The sequence below is a fragment of the Anneissia japonica genome, unplaced genomic scaffold (assembly GCF_011630105.1).
Source record: "Anneissia japonica isolate Jap-2015-1 unplaced genomic scaffold, ASM1163010v1 scaffold6788_len1366326_cov149, whole genome shotgun sequence".
NCBI classification, from domain to species: domain Eukaryota; kingdom Metazoa; phylum Echinodermata; class Crinoidea; order Comatulida; family Comatulidae; genus Anneissia; species Anneissia japonica.
In genome coordinates, this window is record NW_022692324.1 from 1,000,364 (window position 1) to 1,009,039 (window position 8,676).

An 8,676-nucleotide genomic window follows, 5' to 3' on the forward strand; every position below is an offset into this window, starting at 1 on the left:
GTTTAATAATATTACTACTACTAGTATTAATAACAATGATGATGACGATAGTAATAATTGATAATAATATTATTAGCAATAAAAAATGAAGAAAATTTTGCTAAATTCGGAAAAAGATGTGATTTGTTGATCATAATTACTATAGTATAGTTAAAGCTTAGTGTAATAGGCCAAAGTTGTCCTAGATATTAAGTAGAACCCTGAAAGATCATGAAAAATTTGTTGGCGTTTCATTTCGACTCCATAATGGTGATTTGATGATGATGAATTTTACTACATAAAAGTGTAATTTCCGGCAATATAGACGTATTATTTCCTGAAATTTTCTCACCTCAGCCTCCCCCTCCACTTTTCAGAACAGATCTGTGCCCAGCTCCCCTGGGTATGACATTAAACTTCGTCAAGTTGGCTCCTAATATATGTCTTAGTGACTCTCTGAGGCGAGGGTATATACATTTGTTTTTTAGGATGTGATCTGATCGAATAAAAAGAACAATATATTCATATTTAAGTGTGAGAGTGGAATTTCCGTGCCTGGCCCGTTACACACCACGATGTCAAACGTAGATGGTCACCTCTGGCGGACTATCAGGACAATGAAGACAATCTGACTCTGCTTTTGATTTAAGTAGTTCATCGATAGAAAACATTTCCGGTTCAATTGTACAGGTTCAATATCAAAAGTTCTTGGTTTTTCAACACCAAGTCGTTTTCCATTTTCAGTCGTCGGTACAAACTGTGTCCCTGCTTTGCAATCCAAGTCCCAGTGTTTGATGGGTGATGTAGGTTGGATAACTGGTTTGGTACGTGTTATCGTATGCAGATATCTCATCCATTCGATGCAGGTTCTAGTAGCGACGTGATACTCCATTCCGTTTACGATGATAATGCATGGTAATTCATATTGCCAGCCGTCTCGCAAACGATACTTGTCAGTGTTTTTGACTCTCTCAATATATAGAGATTCGATGAAAATCTGGCAAACACATTGTCTGGCATTCCTGAGACTGTATTTCTCCGGGCAAATCCTACTAATAATATTTAAGACGTCAAGACAACTTCCAGTATTGTTCGAACAACGGAGCAAGGCAGCCACCACTTGTTCGTGGAAAGTCAAAGGCATAATCGATGTAGCAAGATTGGAGAACAGCACGGTAGGCATAATTTAGATTTTAGATGATTTTCGGTCCGAGCACAGATAACCATCAACTGATGAGTTGTAGAAAGTTGGTGTGACTTTTATAGCCAAATGCCGCTACACTCAAACATTTCAAACTCGCTTTACAAAACGCGTTAAATGGTAGACAATAGAGCTCGAAGCACAATGCAACAGTCAATGAAACGCTAAACTTTACCAAGTAACGCGTTAGAATGCGGCCGCACTCATTGAGATGAAAGATACAGACTTGAAACAATAGAAACGATTTATGCCGGCGAATAAATTTTTTATCTCAATGCGTCTACCAAACTGAATGAACGGTGCGTTACTTACAAGCTTTCATAATTACTAGCCTTTTTAAAAATGTTTTTTGTTAAGTAATGTGACAGTAGAAAGACTTCATGAACTAATTAATAAATCAGAATCTAAACAAATAAATGGAGTCTAATATATATTAGCCAAATAAAATTGAATATCATATTAATATATTAAAATAGTGATCTCATCGATGAGGATTCCTTAAAAATTTTATGATTGTAAACATGATGTCAACAAAATTGGATGATGATGATGACGACGACGATTAAAACATTAAAAATGATAAATATGATAACGATGTCTACATAGTCATTAGCATGGTTCAGTTATAAAAGCAGATCCAACGCCTGTGCTCATATAATATTAATTAGAATTCCATTTTAATGCTTTAATATATGTTCACCACCATTATAGTCATTAGCATGGTTCTGCCATCATCAGCTCTATCATAGTTACATCACCCATTCAGTCTGGGATAAGTAAAACAAAAATAAAGCCTCTAAAATTTCAGAATAATTTTATTTATATAATCGTAATATCATCATTTTCGTACACTGAATGCCCATTGTTATTATTATGTATAATTTTCTGAAATATCGTTTTACTATTTCTTTACAATTGATATTATATGACATAGACTATGTATAACAGCACACGTTGTAACTTCATTTGTTTGTATAACATAAATAGAACAACGGTAAGTATGCATAACACTATTCAAGAATTGAATACAAGGCCCACTCGGCCCAACATGTAACACATGCCTGGCACGCACAAGTACCAGGTATCACACAAGGTCTCAAATCGGTCCTAGGAACTTGAGAGTGCGCACCTTCACAGGGGCACTCGCCCGGATCCCGCCAGGGTCCTACGTAATTGGCATAACGGCTCCCTCACCCCAACCATTTTAAAATCATGGTTACGTCCCTGATTTTAGTTAGATTTAGTCACAGTTTTGTTACACAGCACGATGTCAAACATAGATGGTTACTTTTGGCTGACTCTCTGGAAAGTTAGGACACTAACTCTATAATAGGCTTTGATTTAATAAGTTCGGCTCAATGGTATATTCTGAACAACGGAGCGAGACTGCCACCGTTAGTTTGTGTGGAAGTTCAAAGGCATTATCAAAGTAGCATGATCGGAAAACAGCACGCAAGGCATAATTCAGATTATAGTATATATTTACCGGAGTAATATAAATAGGCCTACTATCGAAACACTAGACATTGTAACATACGTTAATTGTTCGATTAACTTTGTTCTGTGTACAATATATACTGTTATAGTTTAATCTTAATTGCTGAAATTATGCTATTATTATCTACAGTACGGTACATTGATAAATATATTCGAAAATGTTAATTTGTCTGTTGGTAATATATTAATGTCGTCATCGTTACCATCGGCATGTTAGTAAGGTTATTATCACCATCAATACCTCGGTTTGTACAAATAATAATCGTTATTATGAATCATATTTTATATCATCGTCGTCTGCACTTTCTCATAATTTTCAAAGAATCATCATCAATGTTATTGTTAGCAGTACCATCATCATAATTAATATTATCATTAACATCCTTTTGTCATTTTTATTTTGTAATTTTATCATCAGCTCTGTCAACATCACTCACTCCCTTTGAGATAAAATCTATTGAAGAAAAGCACAACTTGTAAATTATTATTGAGAAATAATTTTATTTATAATATCACAACATCATCATTAGATACAGTTGTTCCATTTAAGAAATCTTAAAAACATTGTATAAATTATTGTGTACAGCTACCCGAGATATTTTGCTATGCTTGTAACGGTTTAGAAACATATAATATTTTAATACTATCGAAACGCTAGAAAACGTAACACACCTTAATTGGTTCAAATTACTTTACTCTTATATACAATATACATCGTATGGTTTAATCTGTATTGCTAAAGGGATACTTTTATCTAGAGTACATTGATAAGTTCAGCTTAGAAATTTAGAAAAAAAAATTCTTTGATTTAGATTATACAGCTTAAATGTCAATTTTGGTTACACCTACAAGCCTGTCCTGATGATGACTGTTCCATTACAGCCCACGATGTCAAACGTAGATGGTCACCTCTGGCGGACTATCAGGACAATGAAGACAATCTGACTCCTCTGCTTTTGATTTAAGTAGTTCATCGATAGAAAACATCCGACATTTCCGGCTCAATGGTACAGGTTCAATATCAAATGTTCTTAGTTTGTCAACACCAAGTCGTTTTCCATTTTCAGTCGTCGGTACAAACTGTGGCACGTGTTATCGTATGCAGGTATCTCATCCATTCGATGCAGGTTATAGTAGCGACGTTATACTCCATTCCGTTTACGATGATAATACATGGTAATTCATAGTGCCAGCCGTCTCGCAAACGATACTTGTCAGTGTTTTTGACTCTCTCAATATATAGAGATTCGATGAAAATCTGGCGAACACATTGTCTGGCATTCCTGAGACTGTATTTCTTTGGGCAAATCCTACTAATAATATTTAAGACATCAAGACAACTTCCAGTATTGTTCGAACAACGGAGCAAGGCAGCCACCACTAGTTCGTGGAAAGTCAAAGGCATAATCGAAGTAGCAAGATCGGAGAACAGCACGCTAGGCATAATTTAGATTTTAGATGATTTTCGGTCCGAGCACAGATAACCATCAACTGATGAGTTGTAGAAAGTTGGTGTGACTTTTATAGCAAAATGCCGCTACACTCAAACAATTCAAACTTGCTTTACTAAACGCGTTAAATGGTAGACAATAGAGCTCAATGCACAATGCAACAGTCAATGAAACGCTAAACTTTACCAAGTAACGCGTTAGAATGCGGCCGCACTCACTGAGATGAAAGATACAGACTTGAAAAATTAGAAACGATTTATGCCGGCGAATAAATTTTTTATCTCAATGCGTCTACCAAACTGAATGAACAATGCGTTACTTACAAACTTTCATAATTACTAGCCTTTTTAAAAATGTTTTTTGTTAAGTAATGTGACAGTAGAAAGACTTCATGAACTAATTAATAAATCAGAATCTAAACAAATAAATAGAGTCTAATATATATATTAACCAAATGAAATTGAATATAATATTAATATATTAAAATAGTGATCTCATCGATGAGGATTCCTTGAAATTTTGATGATTGTAAACATGATGTCAACAAAATTGGATGATGATGATGACGACGACGATTAAAACATTAAAAATTATAAATATGATAATGATGTCTACATAGTCATTAGCATGGTTCAGTTATAAAAGCAGATCCAACGCCTGTGCTCATATAATATTAATTAGAATTCCATTTTAATGCTTTAATATATTTTCACTACCATTATAGTAATTAGTATGGTTCTGCCATCATCAGCTCTGTCATAGTTACATCACCCATTCAGTCTGCGATAAGTAAAAAAAAAAAAATAAAGACTCTAAAATTTCAGAATAATTTTATTTATATAAAAATCGTAATATCGTCATTTTCGCGTACACTGAATGCCCATTGTTATTATTATGTATAATTTTCTGAAATATCGTTTTACTATTTCTTTACATGCTAAAATAAATTGATATTATATGACCGTACTATGTATAACATAGCACACGTTGTAACGTCATGCGTTTGTACAACATAAACAGAACAACTTTAAGTATGCATAACACTATTCAAAAATTGAATACAAGGCCCACACGGCCCAATATGTAACACATGCCTGGCACGCACAAGTACCAGGTATCAAACCAGGTGTACCATCACCAAACCTTACATTATTTTTAATTGTTTGTTACGGTATATTAATATACTTAATAACATAATATTCCGTACATTTTACACATAGATTGAGGATAGAACACGACAATTATTTTGAGTTAGATTTAGTCACAATTCTGGTACACAACACGACGTCAAACATAGATTGTCACTTATGGAAAGTTAAGACACTCTGTTCTCTGCAGGCTTTAAATGGTTTATGAAGTTCATCGACAGAAAATATTCGACATTTCCGACTCAATGGTACAGGATCAATGTCTGTTCATGTTGCTCTCAATGGTGGCGCATGTAAGGTGTGCCCCTTCCCCCTCACCCCGTCATTAAAAATTAAAAGGATATTTTCGTGTTTTAACTTGTCTCCTCATCATCACTATAATTTAGAATTATATTATCACCATCTCCATAGTCATTATCTGTCATCATCTGCTGTGTCATAGTTACATCACCCATTCATCTTCGATAAGTATAATTATACTGAACATAATGTAAATTCCTATTTCAAAATAATTGTATTATTGCAGCGTCCTCATTTCGTAACATTGAATGACCATGGTGATTATTATGTATAGTTAAATGAAATATCACAATTTCTTAAGGTACTAAAATATATAAATATTATATAACATAGAAATACTATGTATAACACAACACACGTTGATTGGTTGTCAAGCTTTTGTCAACACAAACTGCAATATATAAACATTATACTAATAATACTATACATTATCATATACGGTAGATTTTACAAATAGATTCACGATAGAACACGAAAATTACTTTTAGTCAGGGACTATCCAGGAGGAATAGGGGGGGGGGTGAAGGAACCGTTGGAGCCGTGTTCCCCCCCCCCCACCTTTGTACACAGTGTTAACATTTCAAAGCTTGTTCTTAAGCCAATTCTTTCCTAGTATCACTCAAAATGAATACTTCTAAAGCATGTAAATATGCATCAGTACACGTTACACATAGGCCTAATGGAACACATCCATAAGCGTGATTTGAAAAAAGCAATATATCTCAGGCCAGGTTTTTAAGATATAGAAATGCAATACTGTGTGGTTCAGTTTCGTTTTTATCCTTATGTAAGTTTCTTTTACTAGTAATAATAATGATAATGATGATGATGATGATGATGATGATGATGATGATGATAATAGTAATTGAATAATATTATTAGCAATAAAATTGTGATAAATGCGGAAAAAATTTGTGATTTGTTGATCATAATTATTATAGTATAGTTAAAGCTTATTGTGTTAGGAAAAAGTTGTCCTAGATATTAAGTAGATCCTTGAAAGATCATGAAAAATTTGTTGGCATTTCATTTTGACTATATAAAGGTGATGTGATGATGATGGAGTTTACTACATAAAAGGGTCATTTCCGGCCATATAGAGGCGTACTATTTCCTCAAATTTTCTCGCACCAGCCTCCCCCTGCCCCTTTCAAAACAGATCTGTATCCTTCCCTGGGTATGACATTAAACTCCATCGAGTCGAATCCTGATATATGTCTTAGTGACTGCTGAGGCGAAGGTCCATGCATTTAATTTTTGGATTTGATCTGGTTTTTCCGTGATTATGACTATTTCATGTGATTATGACTATTCTGGATAAAGAATGTTTTGGGAAGAGGTGGATTCAAGGTCTGTCCCTCCCCGCCCCCACTCCCACTCAATTTTTAAGGAATAAAAAGAAAAATATATTAAAAATTTAATCGTGAGAGTATAATTTCCGGCCATCTAGAGGTGCCCTAATCATAATTTTTTTTACCTCAGCCCCAACCACGGTGGGGCTGAGGTGGGTGGTTCCTCGGTCTGTGAAAGTCTCTGCCTGGTTCACCTCTCTTTCGAATTCCTGGATCCTCCACTGCTAATTTATTATATACAAATTGTAGCGCTTATTTATTATGCGTCTATTGCAATTTTCACTTTATCCTCTCAAAACAGTCCTAAGAACTTCAGAGTACGCTCCTTCACATGGGGACTCGCCCCGGATCTCGCCAGGGTCCTACGTAATGGGCATAACGGCTCCCTCACCCCAACCCTTTCAAAATCATGGTTACGTCCCTGATTTTAGTTAGATTTAGTCACAGTTTTGTTACACAGCACGATGTCAAACATAGATGGTTATTTTTGGCTGACTATCTGGAAAGTTAGGACACTCTAACTCTATAATAGGCTGTGATTTAATAAGTTCGGCTCAATGGCATATTCTGAACAACGGAGTGAGACTGCCACCGCTATTTTGTGGAAGTTCAAAGGCATTATCAAAGTAGCATGATCGGAAAACAGCACGCAAGGCATAATTCAGATTATAGTATATATTTACCGGAGTAATATAAATAGGCCTACTATCGAAACGCTAGACATTGTAACATACGTTAATTGTTCGAGTAACTTTGTTCTGTGTACAGTATATACTGTTATATTTTATTCTTAATTGCTGAAATTATGCTATTATTATCTACAGTACAGTACATTGATAAATATATTCGAAAATGTTAATCTGTCTGTTGGTAATATATTAATGTCGTCATCGTTAGTAAGATTATTATCCCCATCAATACCTCGGTTTGTACAAATAATAATCGTTATTATGAATCATATTTTATATCATCGTCGTCTGCACTTTCTCATAATTTTCAAACAATAATCATCAATGTTATTGTTAGCAGCACCATCATCATAATTAATATTATCATTAACGTCCTTTTGTCATTTTTATTTTGTAATTTCATCATCAGCTCTGTCAACATCACTCACTCACTTTGAGAAAAAAATCTATTGAAGAAAAGCACAACCTGTAAATTTCTATTGAAAAATAATTTTATTTACAATATTACAACATCCTCATTAGATACAGTTGTTCCAATTAAGAAATCTTAAAAACATTGAATAGATTATTGTGTACAGCTACCCGAGACATTTCGCTATTTTTGTAACGGTTTAGAAACATATATAAGGTTTTAATACTATCGAAACGCAAGAAAACGTAACACACGTTAAATGGTTCAAATTACTTTACACTTAAGTACAATATAAATTATTTTTATAATTTAATCCACATTGCTAAAACTATATTTTTATCTACAGTACATTGATAAGTTCAGCTTAGAAATTTAGAAAAAAACCCGATAATTTCTTTGATTTAGATTATAAGCCTGTTCTGATGATGCCTGATGCGTTACGCACCACGATGTCAAACATAGATGGTCACCTCTGGTGGACTATCAGGACAATGAAGACAATCTGACTCCTCTCCTTTTGGCTTAAGTAGTTCATCGATAGAAAACATCCGACATTTCTGGCTCAATGACACAGGTTCCATATCAAATGTCCTTGTTGCGTCAACACCAAGTCGTTTTCCATTTTCAGTCGCCGGTACAAACTGTGT

At 34.4% G+C, this 8,676-nt stretch overlaps 1 protein-coding gene across 1 annotated transcript in view; it reads right to left on the bottom strand.

The window, feature by feature from the left end:
* Positions 1-8,676, bottom strand: part of LOC117100230 — a 29,073-nt gene that overhangs the window by 19,381 nt on the left and 1,016 nt on the right. The gene's annotated exons all lie outside the window — the stretch shown is intronic.